Source organism: Hyperolius riggenbachi, chromosome 4, assembly GCF_040937935.1.
Source record: "Hyperolius riggenbachi isolate aHypRig1 chromosome 4, aHypRig1.pri, whole genome shotgun sequence".
NCBI classification, from domain to species: Eukaryota; Metazoa; Chordata; class Amphibia; order Anura; family Hyperoliidae; genus Hyperolius; species Hyperolius riggenbachi.
Genome location: NC_090649.1, coordinates 386463052 through 386485153, shown reverse-complemented (window position 1 = coordinate 386485153; position 22102 = coordinate 386463052). Strand labels below are relative to the sequence as shown.

At 41.7% G+C, this 22102-nt stretch overlaps 1 protein-coding gene across 2 annotated transcripts in view; it reads right to left on the bottom strand.

The window, feature by feature from the left end:
- Window positions 1-22102, bottom strand: part of CRIM1 (cysteine rich transmembrane BMP regulator 1) — a 982593-nt gene that overhangs the window by 122060 nt on the left and 838431 nt on the right. The window lies entirely within an intron of this gene.

The window sequence follows — 22102 nt, the reverse complement described above, 5'->3', positions numbered from 1 at the left end:
GATTTTCCTTCTGCGGAATGTTTGTTACTGGGAGTTCCATGCACAGAGGGACATATTGCTTGCTTGGCAGTTGGAAAAAGCTGCTATTTCTCACAATACAACAAGTTTTACAGACAGAAAACACAGTGGGAGGGGTTTCACCACAATATCAGCCATACAGGCACCCGACGCTCTATTTGAGAAAAGGAAAAGATTTCTTGTGGGAAAGGGGATAACGGCTACTGATTGGAATGAAGTTTAATGCTTGTTTGAAATTCATTTTGTTACCATTCTTCCCATAGACAGGTAACTAAACACCTATGAAGATCTAAATACTAAAGAGCAGCATCATAATTATGCATTTCTAGACTCAGCAGCAAACCACCTGCAAGCTATTGTTTCAATATTTCCTATGAATTTCCCTTAAGGAATGACTTATGTATGGAACAGAATTAGACTAAATTGTAATCAATATAAATGGGGACCCCTGGGATGCATTTCCCTTCTATGTAGGTTCTGAACTCTGAGTAGACAGGCCCCACAGGAACTGTGTAAGTTACTAATGCCTCCGTGTTGTGCCAAAAGATAATGGAATACAATACTACAGGGGCCATTTTAGACATTTATGGGAGCCTTTTCTGTGTTTTTGTTCATGCAATGTAAAAACCCCATCACCAGGCATGCAAAACAGCAGGGATAGTAACTATATGGTTATAAAATATAATGTAAAAATTGTGCATATACCGTACATCTTTTGAATAGTTACAACTAAGTAGTGTAACAACTTTTGCCAAGTACAGTCTCAGTGCAATGTCGGGGCTGAAAAAAAACTTTTGAGGGCTTCATATAGGAAACCTTGTAAGACCGTCTCTGCAACTCTGGGACAATACTGGAGTACTGCCTGGTCCTGACCCCTGCTTAGCGGGACCATGTAGTGGGCTGTTGAAAGCTCAAACTAGTTATAAGGCTGCATGTATACAGTATGATGGCATCCCGGTTTCTGCACTGATACAGCAGTACATCAATGAAAGCACAAGGGGGAATCACTGGTCTTACATCCCTTTCTAACTACCTACTGTAAATTGTGGCATCAACCACCTAAACCACAGGTGTCAAACACATGGCCCACATCCCCCCCCCCCCCCTTCCAATTTTATGTGGCCCCCGGGAGCTTAACATCTACAGGATTGTAAGTAGTAAAAGAAAAGAAGAACTTAATCAATGCTGTATACGTGTGTCTGTACCATCTGTCTTGACATTTCCATAGAGATGGCAGGCCACTGCTGGTTAAAGGTGGCACTATGGTGAAAAATGTTAATATTTTAAATATGTACAAACATAAACAAATAAGAAGTACATTTTCTTCCAGAGTAAAATGAGCCATAAATTACTTTTCTCCTATGTTGCTGTCACTTACAGTAGGTAGTAGAAATCTAACATTACCGACAGGTTTTGGACTAGTCCATCTCTTTATGGGGGGGATTCTCAGGGATTTATTTATTTTCAAAAGCACTTAGTGAATGGCAGTTGTTCTGTCCAACTGCCAAAAAACGGTGTAGTGAGCAGGAAGGCTGACCAGCATCCTTGTTTAAATCCTTTTTAGGGAATATCTTTATAAAGAATAAAAGCCTTGCTGAGAATTCCCTATGAAGAGATGGACTAGTCCAAAACCTGTCACTTCTGTCAGATTTCTATTACCTACTGTAAGTGACAGCAACATAGGAGAAAAGTAATTTGTGGCTTATTTTACTCTGGAAAAAATGTACTTCTTATTTGTCTATGTTTGCACATATTTTAAATTTTAAAATTTTTCGCCATAGTGCCTCTTTAATGTACGTACTCTTTTGACTAGTGCACGCGTGTTTTTTTTTTCTCCTTAATTTCCTGGTAGAATTACATAATATGTTAGTGACAGTGCCCATCCTTTTTTTATTTTGTTTTTTTTTCTTCTCTAAATACAAGCACCCTACTCATCACCTGTTGTGATTTGTCTTATAGGTCTACTGTTTGCGTACATTGGCTGCATGGCATCTTTGCCCTCCCCGCCCATATTGCTGTAAGCTGCAAGCAAGCATTCTTTTTAAGCAAAACAGCTGTTAGCGGTTTGGAGCTGCCACCCCTCCAATGGCCGGGGTATCCCACAATACACATGTAACTTCCAGTTTGCTGTGAGCAGATTGGTGAAATCCAATATACAGCACAGGTTGCTATTCTCCATTAGAATCAGAATTTGTTTATTTTGCCAAGCACAGCTGGGCCATGCCCAGAATTGGATTGGCGCAGATAAGAGTAATACAACAAAACAGAAGTAATACAACATTGGAAGTAAAGCACTGCAGATCTAGCAGGGACAGCAGCATGTTACAGAAGATAATTACAGTAATACTAGTATGACCTATAGCAAGACAGCCAAAGTCAGATACCAGTCAGCAGATGACTACAAGAGGGGGGGGGGGTAGTAGAATGGGCAGAGTTCAAGAGTCTAAGGGCTTGAGGAAAAAAGTGTCCATAAGCCTAGTGGTCTTGGCAGGGATGGTCCGATAACTCCGGCCTATTTTACTATCCTCTTTTACCACAAATGACAGCACGTTGCCTTCCCAATCAGAGGAGTACACAAGTGCAGGGGCCACAGTCAGGTATTGCACCTGACCGTTTTAGGGTGCAGACCGAAAATCTCCTCCCTCCCACCCCCATTAAATTTCAATAAAGAATGTGGCCCGCAACAAAGATGGTGTTTCAGATTTGGGCCCATTATGTGATTGAGTTTGACACCCCTGACTTAGACAAACCCTCAAGGAATCACCTCACACTGCTCTGATAGGTGATTTTAGCACACTGTAACTCATGAACAACTAATCATCTTGGCATGCAGTTTTCACTGAAGGCAACCTCTGATCATGTCTATTTGCACAATAGAATTTTACTCCCTTTTACTCCCGATTATGATCGATTTCCTTTGTCTTATCTAGACATGAAAAAATCCTGCAGTTCACAACAGCCTGGTACTGACTCTAACCTGACACTCCTCACCCTATATCTTCATGCATGCTGACGTCCCTCTACCCAGACAGCATGAGTCATAAGAAGGGAGGAGTGAGGAGCCAATAATTTCCACTGGCACAGCTTTGAAGTAATTGATTTGAACAGTAAGATTTTAATATACGTGACAGAAAAAATATTTAAAACGTAAAAAACAAAAACAAAAAAAATACTGTTATTAAACACTTCTGTTTTAAAACATTGTGGATAGGGATGGTCTTTTGAGTCCAGACGGACTCTAATTCGGAATTCTAATGACTTCAGGTGTGACTGTGGGGTGGGGGGTTAACTTACCCAGAAGTCTTCGGGGTGTCTGCGTTCCATTACGCCTCATAAGTGTAATGAAATCCGCGTTCCACCACTACCACGCTTCCTCCTTATGGCTTGAAAGAGGAAGCACGGTAGTGAGTAATGCAGCACGGCTTTCATTACACCTATGATGCGTAATGAAATGCCGATGTCCCGGAGACCCCCCCATCTCTTGGTCACACCTGTCACTAGACTTCATTAGAATTCAGAATTTGAGTCCATCTGGAATTGAAAGCCCATGGCTGACTGTGGATTCCTAAGCCTTGATCACTACAGGGTCACTTTAATAACTGATGACATGTACTACCTGCAATTATTAGGGTTAATGAACTAAGTTCCATAAATATATTTTAGCCTATAACAATATTAACCGTCTTCTTGTTTAATTGCATAATAAATGACTATATATTTACACAAATCCCATTACGCAGACTGGAAGCTAGTGATATGAACACGTAATGCTGACAGTATGCAAAGACTTGTGATATAACAAAATGCGAACAACCCGTGATACCAGAAATGAATTAGCAACCATTCTAGAAGCAATAAGTGTCTAGAATAGGACAGGGAAGATTTGTTTTGAGTTCATTTAGGCTACGTTCACAAAGGCCGTTGCACTCTCTGTAACAGGAAGGCAACGGTTTGGGTAAGTAGCGATGCACATTATCCCAGTATTGCGTTGCATACAGTAAAGCACACAAGCAATAAAAAGTGTGCTTCACTGTAAACGTGCGTGTTTTGCAGTAACGCACTACATGCAGTGCAGCAAACAGTGTTACAAAGCAGCTTTTATGCAGTAACACACTGTAAATGTTGCCTTAAAGAGGAACTGTTGCGAAAATCTTAGAATTTAAAATGCATATAAACAAGAAGTACATTTCTCCCAGAGTAAAATGAGCCATAAATTACTTTTCTCCTATGTTGCTGTCACTTACAGTAAGTAGTAGAAATCTGACATTACCTACAGATTTTGGACTAGCCCATCTTCCTTATAGGGGGTTCTCAGGGTTTTCTTTTTTTTTAAAGTACTTAGTGAATGGCAGTTGCTCCGTCCAACTGCCAAAACAGTGTACAGCGAGCAGGGAGGCTACTTAGCATCTTTGTATTAATTATTTTCAGGGAATGTCTTTATAAAGAATAAAGGCCATGCTGAGAATCCCCCATGAAGAGATGGACTAGCCCAAAATCTGTCGGTAATGTCAGATTTCTACTACCTACTCTAAGTGACAGCAACATAGGAGAAAAGTAATTTATGGCTCATTTTACTCTGGGAGAAATGTATTTCTTATTTGTATGTGTTTTAAATTTAAAGATTTCCGTGACAGTTCCTCTAAGTAAATCAATCAATAATTATTATGCTTTATTTACAAAAGAACAACATCATATGCAGAGCTGTAGATTAAAATAATAAAAAAAATATAATAATCCTAACATTTGTATAGTACTTTTCTCCTGTTGGACTCAAAGAGCTTAAGAGCTGCAGCCACTAGGGGTGCACTCAATAGACCACCCTGCGGTGTTAGGGAGTTTTGCCCTCGGACTCCTTACTGACTGACGTACTGAACATAGAAGAATAAAAAAAAGATCTCTCTCTCTCTATATATATACTGTATTTATCTATCTAACTAACTACTCTACCTTCCTAACCCCAGGAAGATACAAATTTTTATACTCATGGGGTTGATAGTGACAATTTGTATAAGATAGCATACATAACCATGTATCCTCTTTTTACACATCTATACATATGTAGGTTATTGATCTATCCCAAGACTATTTTATGAATGCCTGGCAGGAGGCTGTGAAAGCTGTCATGTTTTCTTGCATGATTGTAGGGTGCTGATCCGTCGTTAGGATCTGAACAGAGGGACGGTACTGCTGCCACAGTGGGCTGACATGATAGTAATTGGAGGGGCCAGGTCTGAGCTCTGACCGCTTTGACTTCTATTCCTGCATTACTGTATACAACGTCGTCATAGACAGGCTATATGAAATTATACATTCCTGTTCTCATTCCCTGAAAAGAAAATATGCCGCACACTGCAATCAGAGTCTTCTTTCCATTTAAAAATCAAAACAAAAAAAGCACCTACATTATAACTCTCACAACCCAATTTGTTGTCATAAAACGGAAGCAATTTATATTGCAATACTCAGTTCAGCACAGACATCTTTTCTTAACAAGTTAATAACTTCAGTGCTACTCTGACCCCCATAAATAGGTTTTGTTACACAAGTAGGAAGCTACTAAACTTCCTAAACAGACAATGAATAAAACCAATGACTTGGTCATAAAAGACGTCAAAGCTAAATATCACAGCAATCCTCTGCTGATTTTTGATTTAAGCAGCAGCAGATGGATCTTTCCATTCATTTAAATCTGTTCTAACGCCGATCTCCAGAGACTGAATTTGCAGTTTATATTTAGCATTTTTATCGTTGCCCAAAATACCTTTCATGGTGTTGTCAAGCTGGCAGCATAAAACAGCCTTACAGCCACCTGCAATAGTGGACTGCTTAAATTAAACCATCTGCAACAAGAGAGCATTTAAAACATGGCCAGAGGAGGCCAGATGTATATCCCATACTGAAAGCTGCGCATATGGGTCCTACTTATATAAGCTACCCAAACTGCAAGATAAACATTTACCACAAGGCTCAATCTGGTTTGCAAAATATGATCAACATGTGTATTATGTTAAACCTGACCTTTTCTATCGTCTGCTGTAACCAGTGTAATTATGTCTATGGCTGCTTACAGCACAGCCCTCTGGGTTTGGCACATTGAGACTGACTTTTGCTTGTTACATTCATCGCCCTCAACATCACACTTTTTTTTATAGATAAACAAGTGTTAACTGGGCGTGAAGGTGCTGATAATTGCGCAGATTCAGTCTAGGTGTGAGCACTGACGCCTAAACCAGGAACTGCTCTACTGCGTAATGGTCTAATGGATTGGTATAATGTGGAGAACCATGTACATCATAAATGTGAAGGAAAAAAAAAATCAAAGTTCAGTGTCTACTTTTATAAGTACACATCATAGAAATGTGATTTAAAAAAATGTATTAAAAATGATATTGCAAAAACACTTTCGTTTTGCAATACAACAATAAAAACTTTAAGTACAGCCAATCACTGGTGGCCACCTCCTTATTGGCTGACATCCTGCAGCTTCTCAGCATTTCACACCCACATTGGTGGTTCTTCTCTACCAGCTTTGTTAGTAATACAGCTCACGTCATGGGGGTGGGGGAGGAAGGGGGCAAGGCTGAATAAGATCCCCTCCATAGTCACACTTCCTTCTTGACCGACTATCAAAGGGGCAGAGGGGAGGGCCAAATAAGATCCCCAGTGTAGCCACATCATTTTTTGACAGCCACTTTCTAGGCTTTCAGCAAATTTGGAGCCACAACTATGGTAGGAAAAAAATATCATACACACGCTTCATTAAAATTGTTGGTAAGCGAATGAAGAACAACCGAAAAAAGATGATCGTTGAAATGTGGTGACAAAATAAGTACAGAACAATCCCAACAGACTATGATTGTTGTCCCATAGACTGACCCATCCTGACAGATCTGATTGGAGGATAATCTGTGGTGATCTGTAGAAAACACAGGTATCGGACAATGATGAATGATAATTCCATTCAAAACCATCATGTTACATACTTCCGGTTCCCAGTTTAGAACTTCTGTTAAGAATTGATAGGTAGACAATCGATATGCCATTGTTGACACCAGACGTTGATCTTTCCTTTTCAAAAGATGGTTATCGAGTGTGTGTAGGTAGCTTAAAGGAAAACTATCGATACCCAAGTGTTCTAAAAGGACAATGTACAAATAATGTCTAAGTAGCTGTGTAAACATTTTCCAACTTTTCATGTTAAATATCAGAGGCAAAAACTGTAATTTATTGATGGTAGGATTTCGCTATATTGGGACAAATCAATTGCAGAAGGGGTGTCTGCTTAAATGCACAGCCAGAGTTGCATATCAGACTACAGAAAGCAAATGTCAAACATATCAAACTCTGAAAGCAAAAACAGTATGAAAAGCTGTGAGAATTAGTTACATTTCCTCTGCTCTCTTCAGACACGTCAGTCAGAAACACAGGACACAGGAGCTGCAGCTGTTGGATGCTCTCTTCTCTGTCACACACAGTGCTACATATAGAGTTAACTGATCAAGTGTGAGGGGAATTTCCCCTCTCCTCATGCCTGTCAGTCGGTCGTCAGTTTTGGCGTCAGTAAAGCATGAAAGTATTTTGCTAACAGTAAACAAAGAAGTTGCTACTAAAATGTATACATCAGTACTTAGCACCACTTCCCAAACAATTCCTGTGTCAATTGAAAAAAATATGTGAATCGATAGTATTCCTTTAAGAGTTATTCCCGCTTCTTTGACAAGGAATCCATCTCTGCCACTTGAGGGGTGCCGGGGGCGGGGTTTAGTAGGACAAGGGGATGGAAAAGACTGTAGTTGCCAGTGAGGATCTGGGCACCTACAAGCCTTTTCAGATATAAGATGTATTATTATATTCCAAAAGCAGGTATTTTGGGTAAGAGAAAAAGTGCATACACAATTCCAGAGGATCTATATCATCTTCCCATATTCACAGACAATCCTGATCCCATCTGCTATTAATGGAGGTCTTTGTTTGTCTCAGCATGAACAGGAGGAACATATGGAGACGCCAAATCTGTATGTGCGCAATGGCTTCTTAAAGGACAATTAACAAAACATTTTGCTTTATCTCACTCAATTAAGGAATGGTAGTAGGAACTATTTCATACCCACAATATAACTTTAAAAAAATGAACATCTGTATGGAAATGTGAGGATATACTTGCAGTACCCGTTTATTTTCATTTTTTTTATACTAGCTTTGGAATTTTTTACTTTAGGAATGGGGAGATATGTTATATCTGGTAGTGTGTAACGTCTCTGCAGTTGCTTCCAGCTCCAGCACTCTGGCCATGTGTCAGACATGACAGGAACTCCGTGAAACCACACAGGGCCTGCAGTTCATCGTCTGACCTTCCTACTCGTGAAACATGGAGGACGCTCTGACACAGGGTGCCTCACAGATCCTTTCCTATGATAGTGTCTTGCTCTGACACAGGGTGCCTCACAGATCCTTTCCTATGATAGTGTCTTGCACTGACACAGGGTGCCTCACAGATCCTTTCCTATGATAGTGTCTTGCTGAAAACCTTTAACTGCTATCTCTAAGTTATGTTGTAGTAGAGTATTTACCATGTTAGCCATCAGTAAAAGCAGGACGTTTTGAAACAGGATGATACCATTTACTGGCTAAATTGAAAGAAAAATAGTAAGCCTTCTTACTAATAAGGCTAATAACCCTTCTTCATATTCTATCCCTGTCGTCTGAAAACACGTTAAAACACTCAGCTCAACATTGTTCTAATGTAATGATTAAGGGCCCTGCCTCTGACATAGGAGAGCTCGGTTCAAATTTCGGTTCTTCCAATTCAGTTAGCCATGTATTCACTAAGGAGTTATTGGGCTCCCTAACACTGCTACTGCCTTATGAATGCACTCTAGTAGCTGCCTAGCAAGTGCTTTGAGTCCGACAGGAGAAAAGGGCTTTACGAATATTGGAATTAATTATATACTTGTAACTTAAAAGTTGTCGCTGTCCAAGTTGACAGCGCATGTAAAATTCAATAAGAATTATGTAAACTACATACACACTAATAACATTAGCACAGTATGCACCTAATGCATACATGCTCCTTTTTCATGCTGTCTTTATTGTATTGCTCAGGGTGTCTCTTACACACGTAGGTAGTGCTGCAATTTAAATTATCAATCAAATCCAGATCTGAGTAGTGTCTGCGTGCCGCCTTCTCTTCTTTTTAAGTCAATCTTAAGTGAAAATAATGATGATGCGATGAACAATTGTATACCTCCTACTCCTTAACCTTTAGTTATCCCACACACAATGATACAGTCTGTCCTGTGTCTCAGAGAGCTAAAATATATGAACTATTGACCTTTTGTATCTATCCCTGCTCTCAGAAGCCCAGTTCTCTGAAAGGAAATTGTTTTATGACTGTAATTCTTATCATTGAGGGATGCTATATTCCGACTGGGTACCGACTGGAGAGAAACTGTCAGTTGCCTTAGCTGAATATTAACTATTTCAGGCAGAGAAAGAAGAAAAGGAACACAGCATAGTTATCTGTATGTCTGTCTCATCATGTAACTTAAAGCGGACCCAAACCAAACATTTGTTTAATTCAAAATATTTAGTTGCACCACTCTGACACATACAAAGATAAATAAACACTCCTTTAAGCCTATGAGCATTTCAGTGTATGCTTTTCACCCTTCTCTTTTCATAACTAGGGTTATACAGGTGGCAGCCATTACTTCTGAGCTTAGTAGGTTTTAAAATCATGGGTGTGTTTGTCATCAGCTACCCTCCCTCACAGGGGCATCGTCTATGTGAATTCTCACATAAGCTGAGTTCACCTCCCCTGTGACATCATCAGTAGCAGCCTGTGTTTTGTTTTTGTTTTTTATCTTCTCCACCAGTTTGCCGGAAAAATCCCGGCAATATGAAAGGAAGGGAGGGGTTCCTCCAATAAATGTAAAATATTTTATATTTGTCATCATGCAGCTGAAAAAAGGCTGCTATTTATCATTATAATTTAGAAAATAGATTTTATTTCTGAAATCTTGTATTTTTAATTTGGGTCCACTTTAAGGTTCCCTTTAACTACAGAAACATTAGGCAGAAAAAAAGCATGTCCATTTTTTTTGTAATTTATTAAATAACAATGGTTTTATTATTTGTGTATATACTAGTTTTGTGCATAGGAATTTCACTGATATAGTATTTTTCTGTGAGCTCCTGTAGTCTCATTTCTTCCCTCCTCTAAGGCTGCATTTTCGTAATATCTGCAATAACAATTTTTTCTCCAAAGACTGACTCTGTGCTGTCATTCCTTAATAACTCCTTAATAAGAATGATCTCCTAACCATTAAGATAATTCACTCCACAAGAAATCAATAACTAACTAATTTCTTGCAATGGACAATAGCACACAGTAATGAATTGATCCCCTACTGTATATAAAAATCTTATCATCCATTGTGTAAAGCTCATTCATTAATAAACCATGTGCAATTGATTTAAATATCGTCTGAAAACTGTTCACCCTCCGTGAAACCAGACAGCTAGCAGCACAAGTCTGACTGGAAACAATCAAAGGGGAATTTGGCTGCCTTTTGCTACACTGTATTTTGTACATTATTCAAGATTTTTCTGACCTTTTAACTTCAGATCAGATTTTGCTACTGTTTTACTTTACTTTTTTATGTTTCGTCTTCTAGTCAATATTCATTAAAGGAAAAATCCAACCAAATTCAGCCATAATTCAGACATTGGCATCATTATTTTTGCTTTTCATGAACAGGCCAATGTGTAACTTATCGAGGTGGTTTTAGCAGTGAGAACTCCCAGATGTGGCTTCCTGACTACAACTGACTTGAATAACTCTGATACAGATTACAGTATGCAGTGAGACTTCACCCTGAATCTGTAATCATTCCAAAAGAAGAGGACTGACCGATGGTATTTGGCTTCATTAATATTATGTATGTCTGAAAAGGAATAATTTTCCTGTAACCCCAAGCAACCAGCCCAACAACTTAGAGACATATTTAAAAGACAGCAATAATCTAAACTTTATATTTTGCGCCTCACTGCTAAACACTGCAGTGAATGGTAATAAGGAACATTGGGCCTGATTCATGTAGGTCCAGTAAAACGGACAAGCGGAGGGAATTAATGGCAAGCGTGCATAAAGCTGTTACCGCAACCTGCAACACGATAGCAGCGTAAAAGTTACCCTTGTAATGTGGCTTTCAGTAATAGTAGAATATGTGTCTTGGTACTAGTAAAATTGCCATGCACTCCCTGCACACGCCAGTTTTACGTGAATCCGGACCATTGACCGCTATCTTTCTGTAATAAATGAATACTGCTTCAGTGTGCAACAACATTCCTTCTCTGACTGCCAATAATTATTAGCATAGGGCAGTTTAGGCTGAGGATTACCGAGACTCCCCCCTCAGACCGAAACTGTTGCAGTGTCTTAGGACAGGCACAAGTTCCGACACCAGCATATCTGCAGGCATTCTGCAGCTTACAGCACCACCCCCTTTCTTTCTCTGCTACATGTAGCAGCAGCATGTGTACAGAGCATGGAGGAGCTCTGGGGAACTAGCTCACAGAGCCAGGTATGAGCACAGCACTGTGCCCCTGCTGTGTGCTAGTAAAGAAGGTAGTTGCCACCTTGCAGAATGCTTCACTTTTGTCTTCATTACTAATGTCGGCTGTCATTATTATCTGCATCCAAACTGCTCTGAATGATCCTGCTGTCAATCAGGAACAGATTGGACATGTCAGATATAATCGCCCGATAACGTCAATCAGGCGGGAAATCATGCATTATGCGTACCCAGCATGATGTCCAATCATATTATTATACTGTGCGTGGCTGAGGGAGATCTTTCAGAAATCCCCCCTTAAAAATACTGAGTTTGCCTCTGATTTGGCATTTATATAGAGATATGCATACAATCCAACAAATTGGCCCTAAACGAATTCCCATGCATCCATTGGGAGTATTTGTAATTTATATAGTGATGATATCTTCAGCAGTGCTTCACAGAGAGCATCAGACCAATAACCCATTGGCTAGAGTTGGTCAGATAACTAAGCTGACGATTGAGAGAGTTGAACAATATCCAACCCCATCATAGAAACAAGTGGCTGTGATAGGTGACCAGAGGCTGTCCGAGGGAACTGCGATCACTAGCAGCTGTGATCTCCTCAGCGCCTTGCCCTGAAACGTATTTGCCACCTTTCAGTGATATGCCTCACCGGATCTTGATGAAATAGGATTCAGGCAATCTTTAGCATAAAAAACGTGAACATCTAATTAGCTTCATAAATAGCCCCTTTGTTTTATTTTCAAACCAGCACGGACAGTTGGAAGCTGACAGTTTGACATGGGCAACAATAGCAATTTTCTGTAGAACATTTGTCATACAGTATAGTAAGTCCATTATAGTGGTGGTTAGTAGGATGCTGTGAGATCTATATAGCAGATTTCTGATAGGCAACATTCATGGAGGCTCCCAGCTGTGATATTTTCTTGTCGTAGCTCTTCTTTTGAAAGGTTATGGAATTAGAGGCTTTGCTATAGCAATCATTTGTATGCAACCGCAGCTAGAAGTTACTGTAGTAGATCCAAGCTGTTCTGGACTTTTCAAAAATAAGTTCTTGCTGTGAGTACAGCCATGCAGTTCCAATAATACAAACACCATGGCACTGATGTTCTAAGCTTTTTTTTATGAGTTATGTCTCCTTAAAGTTTTATGCTCTTATCTATGTAAAATATTTTTAACAAAACAAACAAAACATAGAAAAAGATAAGTTAACCTTTTTACAGACCGGACACCTCTCGCCGCTTTAAGACTTGAGCTGTCAGTGCCCTTTTAAGTGCAGCGTTTCCTTCGATTGGCTCACAGCAATCACGGGGTCAGGAGCCAATGGAATTATGTCATTTACACTTACTGCGTCTCCCATTGACTTGAATCGCTGCATTATCTATGCAGTAAGCACAGATCATGCGGCAACGTGGCTGCAGACTTTGCGTCAGGAATGTGGTGATCTGGATACTTCTATTGCATCGCCTTGAGTGTGTAAGTCTCCATAGACTTGCATGGCCATTGTGGCGGTGAAGTGTAACGTGGGGTGACACAGTGGGTAAGTATAAAATGGACCTGAACGTTATCCTTTGCTTATTGTCTAGTATCCTTACTATCCGTTTACTATTTGAGGGTCAATTTTCCCTCTTTTGGCCATGTTTAGCGAGGTTGGCTACAGTTCCATGGGCTTTAAACATTTTAATGATCGCTGTTCTTTTTAAACTTTTGATATTTGATCTTTTCAAAGGGTTCAAACAAATGTGCCCAGACCATTTTAGAATATCTTTGTAGAACAGGCAACATTTTCTCTTTTCCCACTTGCTTTGCACATGTACACAAGACAATTTTAATTTATTGAAAAATTGCTTTAATTTTCCTGGAAAGCAATTTTTCAATAAACTGTAAGCGTGCCAACATGTCCATGTCGGTTTCCTTTCTAGAGAACCAGCTAGGTATCTATAACATGCACAAAAAGCTTCATCTGGGCAGTCCCCAAGAACATCTAAACTGGCAGCAGTAAAACTCTCTGTGGTTTGCAGACAGCAAGAACTTGCAGTTAGAAGTCCAGGATAGAGAGGTCAAGCCTCCTTCCCATGTGCTTCTGAAACAGAACTATGGACACGGGAGGATTTAAAATAATACTGTACTTGTAGACACCTAGTGCCTTCCTTTATGTTGGCTCAGGGGCGTCTGAGTCACTAGGCAACTATAAATTTTTGCCTATGGCGCCGTGGGTCTAAGTGGGCGCCTTCTCGCCAAGTCGCCGCTCTGTGCGTTTGTTTAATTTTTTTTTTCTTCTTTCAGCCAGCCAGGTCGGCGCCGGCTGTGACAGGCAGCTCAGCCTGTGCCCGGCGCCGCCTACTGGTCCGCCCCCTTCCTCTCCTGAGTCTCTGAGCAAGCAGCACGCACATTAGTTCATATGTGCGGTGCCGCCGCCTACTGGTCCGCCCCCTCTCCCCGCCCCCTCTCCCTCTCTGTGCAGACTAGCGTGCGGCCTCCGCACGCTAGTTCGTTTACACGTCGGCGCCGCCCCTAACTCCGCCCCCCGCCTGTCACACGTGTTGCGACGCAGGGACCAGTCACCAGTGCTACCGCCGGCCGGCTACACCTGACTGCGCAGTGTGCGCACAAACTATCAGAGGCAACACACCTCACAGTGAGTGCCAAGATCTGCAGATCTGCTGCTCATGATGATTTTTTTATATGCATCCGGATTCCTGGCTAGCCCTGATTCCGAGGGGCACCTGTCGCTATCTAACCTGGGGGGGTCCCTGTCACTATCTAACCTGGGGGGGTCCCTGTCACTATCTAACCTGGGGGGGTCCCTGTCACTATCTAACCTGGGGGTCGCTGTCTCTAACCTGGGGGATCACTGTCTCTATCTAACCTGGGGGTCCCTGTCACTATCTAACCTGGGGGGTCCCTGTCACTATCTAACCTGGGGGTTGCTGTCTCTAACCTGGGGGTCGCTGTCACTATCTAACCTGGGGGTCGCTGTCACTATCTAATCTGGGGGTCGCTGTCACTATCTAACCTGGGGGTCGCTGTCTCTAACCTGGGGGTCGCTGTCACTATCTAACCTGGGGGTCGCTGTCTCTATCTAACCTGGGGGACGCTGTCTCTATCTAACCTGGGGGTCGCTGTCTCTATCTAACCTGGGGGTCCCTGTCACTATCTAACCTGGGGGGTCCCTGTCACTATCTAACCTGGGGGGTCCCTGTCGCTATCTAACCTGGGGGGTCCCTGTCACTATCTAACCTGGGGGTCCCTGTCACTATCTAACCTGGGGGGTTGCTGTCACTATCTAACCTGGGGGTCGCTGTCACTATCTAACCTGGGGGTCGCTGTCACTATCTAACCTGGGGGTCACTGTCTCTAACCTGGGGGGTCACTGTCTCTATCTAACCTGGGGGTCCCTGTCACTATCTAACCTGGGGGGTCCCTGTCACTATCTAACCTGGGGGTTGCTGTCTCTAACCTGGGGGTCGCTGTCATTATCTAACCTGGGGGTCGCTGTCACTATCTAATCTGGGGGTCGCTGTCACTATCTAACCTGGGGGTCGCTGTCTCTAACCTGGGGGTCGCTGTCACTATCTAACCTGGGGGTCGCTGTCTCTATCTAACCTGGGGGACGCTGTCTCTATCTAACCTGGGGGTCGCTGTCTCTATCTAACCTGGGGGTCCCTGTCACTATCTAACCTGGGGGGTCCCTGTCACTATCTAACCTGGGGGGTCCCTGTCGCTATCTAACCTGGGGGGTCCCTGTCACTATCTAACCTGGGGGTCCCTGTCACTATCTAACCTGGGGGGTTGCTGTCACTATCTAACCTGGGGGTCGCTGTCACTATCTAACCTGGGGGTCGCTGTCACTATCTAACCGGGGGGTCGCTGTCACTATCTAACCGGGGGGTCGCTGTCACTATCTAACCGGGGGGTCGCTGTCACTATCTAACCGGGGGGTCCCTGTCACTATCTAAACTGGGGGTCCCTGTCACTATCTAAACTGGGGGTTCATGTCACTACACACACTGGGGGTCGCCAGTCACTAACTGAACTGGGAGCTCCTGTCACTACCTGAACTGGGGGGCACCTGTCACTACCTTAACTGGGGGCTCCTGTCACTACCTAAACTGGGGGGCACCTGTCACTACATACACTGGGGGCTCCTGTCACTACCTAAACTGGGGGGTCCTGTCACTACCTAAACTGGGGGGCTCCTGGCACTACCTAAACTAGGGGGCACCTCTCACTACCTAAACTATCTAGGCCAACCAGCCCAGAATCACTGGCAAAAAGGCCACAGCATCACCACCAGTCAGGCCAGCATTTACTTCAACCAGCCAGCCCAGCCACAGCTTCGCCACCAGCCAGCCCAGCCACAGCATCACCGCCAGTCAGGCCACAGCAGGCCTTCCAGCCCACACATCATCCCCAATCCAGACAAAAATAGTATTGCCAGCCAGGCACAGCAGCCAGTAGAGGAGAATTCAGAAGCCAGGTGAGAGGTGTCTACCATATTAAGGGGGCATTCTGCCCATTTATGTGAAATGCTGTCTATTTATGTGCCTCATGACTGCTGAATTTGTCTTGTTGGGGGCCTCATGGTTACTGGATTTGTCTTGTTGGTGGCCTCATGATTGCTGAATTTGTCTTGTTGGGGGCCTCATGATTTGTTGGGGGCCTTAAGATTGCTGAATTTGTCTTGCTCGGGGCCTCATGATTGCTGAATTTGTCTTGTTGGGGGACTCATGATTTATTGGGGGCCTCAAGATTGCTGAATTTGTCTTGTTGGTGGCCTCATGATTGCTGAATTTGTCTTGTTGGGGGCCTCATGATTTGTTGAGGGCCTCAAGATTGCTGAATTTGTCTTGTTGGGGGCCTCATGATTGCTAACTGCGAGACTATGGGAAAAGCAGAATCATCATCATATGAGACAATAGCATTAAACCTACTTTTTTTTAGCTTTTTAAAACAGAAAATAAAACTGGGGGGTTCTAAAAAAAATACATTTTTCAGGAGTAGGATGGATGAAATTGTTTATCTTCACAGTTTATTTTCAACTTGGATTTTCCATAATGTTCATGTATGAGTTAAAATGTTTGTATTTAGTTTAAATTGCTGTTGGCACTTTGCGATTGATAAGTGACTTTTCGCCACCACTGTCCTAATCTAATGTCCCACCATTGCTAAGTTCATGTAAACTTGTCTCCACCCGTGACCACACCCACATTTTGGTCTATGACCACACACATTTTTCGCGCAACGAAGCCCCAATTATTGGGGGGGGGGGTGGTGACTGTGGATAATCAGCACCGGGTGCCAAATACCCTAGGTACGCCACTGCCTCATAGTGAGTGGCGTGCCCCCTCTTGATATTATATGCCCCACTCTCCCCTGGCTGGCCCTGAGATTTGAGTGTGGAGGGGGGGGGGGGGGGGGCGCCACAGGTTTTCTTGCCTGGAGTGACAAAGTGGCTAGAAACACCCCTGTGTTGGTTTATAGCTAATTATGGGTAACTTGAGTCACAGAAATGAAAAAGTGAAGGTCTCAATGTGATTAATTCAATAGCCTATAATCATGTCATTGTTTTTATCAGATCACATGAAAACATTTATACACAACTACTTTGTAACCCTAACTACATTGTCTTCAGCTGTTGAACTGGCAGGGGTCAGGGCCATACCCCTCTGGCTTTATCTCATCTCAGTAAACAGTTTACTTGCTAACAAAGTTGAACTTGTTTTCAAATGCCCTGACCCACCCAATAACATCTACATAGATCAGTGCTGTCCAACTGGCAACCTGTCTGTTTGCTTTTTAACTCCCCATTACTACTACCTCCAAGCCCACCTCTTTCTCTCCGCTCAACTTTGCCCCCAAAGTCAGGCAGTTGCTGCATGGCTCAGTGGTCTGCTTGGCTTTGCCCCCTCCAGACCAAGACTCTGTGGAGCTTGGCCCTCCACATCCACAAAGTTGGACAGCACTGATATAGATAAATAGACACTTCAGACAGGTGGAGAAATTATCATACCAACAAGAAGACATCAATGAGTTAAGGTGGATGTGCTGCATTCTGTAGCGCCTGCTTTATCCTATTACAATGAAGGCACTCTTCATACAGCTGTACACAGTTTTTGAACAGCTGGCTATAGGGCAAAGGGCAACTAGATTAGAGATAAGGAATCTATTAAATTATTACTGAGTGTGTTTTAAGTGTGGGGGCATGCTGTTCAGAATTTTATGTATACCTGGTGTATATTTTAAGAAGGAATTGTAATGACGCATTGTAGAACGCAGTAAATGATTCAGGATGTTCACATTTACATGAAATATCCTAGTTTCAGCATCAGAAACACTTCCTGCATCTATATATTGCTGAAAATTGGTATGTAGCCTCACCCCTCCCACTGAGGCTTAGCTTAGGCTGTTAATCATGTGGAATCCTCCCCACCCCCCCACACCCCAAAGATTCTGGGACACCAGAAATCTTTTCTACTGGCTTTAGAACTCTTTTATTTCTGGTAAAATCAGGAGATTTCTGGCATCACTACAGGACAGTTATCTGACTCAAATGGTAATGGAACCAACTAGGGAGAATGTGTTACTGGATTTGATCATTTCAAATAGACCAGATAATGTATCAAATGTGCGGGTTCAAGAACATTTGGGAAATAGTGATCACAAAAAGATAACGTTTGATCTGGTGACTGATAGGCCACGGGGAAGTTTGGTGAACTGGGATAATGTACTACAAGGGGAGACACTAAAGGGAAATGGCAAGCTTTTAAACTTATTCTCAATCAATATTGTAGTATGTATATCCCATATGGAAACATGGAAATAGAAAGGTTAGGGATAAAATGAAGGGGAAAAATAATGCCTATAAGGTCCTAAAACAGGAGGGGACCGAGGCTGCATTAAGCAATTATAAGGAGTGCAATAAAAGTTGTAAAAAATAAATTAGGCTGCCAAAGATTGAAGCTGAAAATCAAATCGCTAACCCAAAGAAGTTTTACAAGTACATCAACTCTAAAAAAAGAAAGGTTGACTGTATTGGACTCCTAAAGGATGAGGGTGGGAACTCAATGGTGGATAACCAAGGTAAGGCAGAGTTATTAAATGCTTTCTTTGCTTCTGTCTTCACAAAAGAAACAGCACTGTTGCAAATTACAGATGCAGAAGAGTCTCAACCTTCCAACTGTAATATTAAATATTTAACGCAGGAAGAAGTAAAGGCAAGACTAAATAAATTAAAAATAGACAAGGCACCTGGCCCGGATGGCATGCATCCTCGGGTTCTAAGGGAATTATGTTCAGCTATAGATAAACCCCTTTATCTTGTCTTTTGTGACTCTCTTTCAACTGACAGAGTCCCAGTGGATTGGCGTACAGCCAACGTTTTCCCATTATTTAAGAAGGGCAAAAAAATCAGATCCAGGAAATTATAGACCTGTAAGCCCTAACATCAGTTGTATGCAAACTATTTGAGGGGTTACTAAGAGATACTATACATGACTTCATAGAAGAAAATAATCTTATTTCTCAGCATCAGCATGAGTTTGCTAAAGACAGGTCCTGTTTGACTAACATGCTCAGCTTTTATGAGGGAGTGAACGCTTATGTGGATATTGGGAATGCTGTAGATGTGATATACTTGGACTTTGCTAAGGCCTTCGACACTGTTCCACACAAAAGTCTGGTGCAAAAGTTGAGGATGCAAGGACTGGGAAAGAGTCTTTGTGCATGAATAGGAAACTGGCTAATGGACAGAAAACAAAGAGTTGTGGTCAATGGATCATACTCAAAATGGGTAACTGTTAGCAGTGGGATCCCACAGGGGTCTGTACTGGGACCAGTGCTCTTCAATTTATTTATTAATGGCCTAGTAGATGCAGTAGAAAGCAATGTTGCTATTTTTGCAGATGATACAAAATTGTGCAGAATCATCAACTCTCAGGAAGATAGGGACATATTGCAACAGAATCCAGATAGGATGGCTATATGGGCACATAAATGGCAGATGAAATTTAATGTTGAAAAATGTTAAGTCATGCATTTTGGTCGTACCAATGGTCTAGCACCATACAAAATAAATGGGATACAGTTGGGGACATCAGACTTGGAGAGGGACTTAGGAGTACTCATTGACAACAAGTTCAATAATCGTAGTTAATGCCAAGCCGCTGCAGCTAAAGCTAATACAATTTTGGAATGCATTAAAAGGAAAATAAAAACTTGAGATGCTAGCATAATATTTCCCCTGTTTAATTCTCTAGTAAGTCCACATATGGAATATGGAATTCAGTTCTGGGCACCACATTACAAAAAAGATATTGCAGTTTTAGAGCAGGTGCAGAGACGAGCAACAAAATTGATACGTGGGATGGAAGGTTTCACTTACCAAGAAAGGTTAGATAAACTGGGTTTATTTAGTCTAGAGAAAAGACGCCTTAGAGGGGATCTAATGAACATGTATAAATACATCAGAGGGCAATATAAAAGCTTGGCGGATGAGCTTTTTGTCCCTAGGCCTTCTCAAAGGACTAGAGGACATGATCTGCGCATGGAGGAAAAACATTTTAGGGCCCATTTCCACTATCGCGAATTCGCATGCGTTTGCCGCATGCAAATTCACATAGCCAGTACAAGTGAATGGGAATGTTCCCACTTCTCAGGATTTCTGAGCGTTTTTGTCCGTGTCAAAAATTCGCTTGGCAGAGCCATCAGAATTCAAATACCGCATACCGCTATGCGGATGTATGCAAATTTTCATGCGAATTCGCACGCAAATTCGCATGGAATAAATTGAAAAGCACACAGGCACTGTCATGGTTAAATTCGCATACAGCGTCATTCATGCGAATTTGTATGAAAATTCGCATACAACCGCATGCGAAATTCGCATCCGCATGCAAATTTTTTCTGCGGCGATTCGCACCGCACAAGTGGAAATGGGCCCTTAGCCATTTATTTAGGAAAGAGTTCTTTAAAGTAAGAGTGATTAAGATGTGGAATGCATTGCCACAGGAAGTAGTTATGGCAAATTCTATACCTGAATTTAAAGGGGGCTTAGATGCTTTCCTTGCGTTGAAAGACATCCATGGCTACAATTACTAGGTAATGCCCAATGATGTTAATCCAGGGATTTTATCTGATTGCCATCTGGAGTCGGGAAGGAATTTTTTCCCTTTTGGGGCTAATTGGACCATGCCTTGTAAGGGTTTTTCCCCTTCCTCTGGATCAACAGGCATATGTGAGGGAGCAGGCTGGTGTACTTTGTTCTCTGGTTGAACTCGATGGACTTATGTCTTTTTTCAACCCAAATAACTATGTAACTATGTAACATTCCACAGAGATCACTGTGCCAATACTAAAAATGTTGCAGTCTGTGATAACTTTTAGAAAGTAAGTCAGAGAGAGGAAAGGCTTTGATAAAATAATGAATATTGTAAAAAAAATAAGCTATTTTATTCATTGTGTTAATTAACTACAATTCCTCTTTAAGCTATGTTATTATTGTGCATTATTTTATCTAATAAGTATCTGTTAAAGTAGGCAAGACCATAGATGGGTAAGAACGCCCCGGTTACAATGTCAATGTTGAAGTGAGCCGACTGGTTGCATATCTGTCTAAAAATAAAACGTTACCACACATCATGAGTCTGTCACTTTTCAAGAGATGAGCCAGGAAAAAAAAAAAAAAAGAAAGAAAAATGTGGCTTCCCCTAAGCAACAGAATTGATTCATTAAAGTATCTGAAGGTTCAGAACATACAGGGCACTTTACACACTCCCGCTGTGTGCTAGCCGGTCTCCCTCACAGTGGGAGCTGAGATCCGGAGAATGAAATAATAAAATATGATTTAAGCCACATGAATGCATGTTATTGTATGTGGGATGAAGCTCGGCAACACAATTTATTGTAGCAATAACGTCTCCATGTCACTGCCTCGCTGCTTAAGGAGTAGCAGTATCCACAAAAGATCCCTATAAACCTTTAATTTCTCTTAAAAACACCATCATTCCTACGTCTTTTATTGTCTGTTTGCCTTGGTAGCAGATTATAGTCAAGATGCTAGTTAAAGTGAGGCATCGTCATGTGCAAACTATCAACAAGTATGTCTTTTTCAAAGTATTCTCAGGAATAATAGTATAAAAACAATGTAAGCCAGAGTAAAGTAGTGCAGCAGAGTTCCCCTCCCTTCCATTTCAATACACGGTTTTAAAGAGAAGTTGTAGTCTTGTTAATGCTCTGTACATTAATTAATATTATTATGTTATTGGTATTAAAAACAATGTCCTATTGGTGAACAGAACAACCAATCAGATGTCAGACTTTAGTCACTAGTCTTCACTTAGAAATGGCAGCAGAAATGTGACTGGTTGCTTAAAAAAAGCTAGAAATATTATTTTTCTAGATGTTGTAAATTAGAGTACGCATTTGTGTCACATCAAATAAATTATTCTGGGATCTGGGGAGTTCTTGTGATACTTCTAATGTATCCTACAAAACGTATTTCAGCG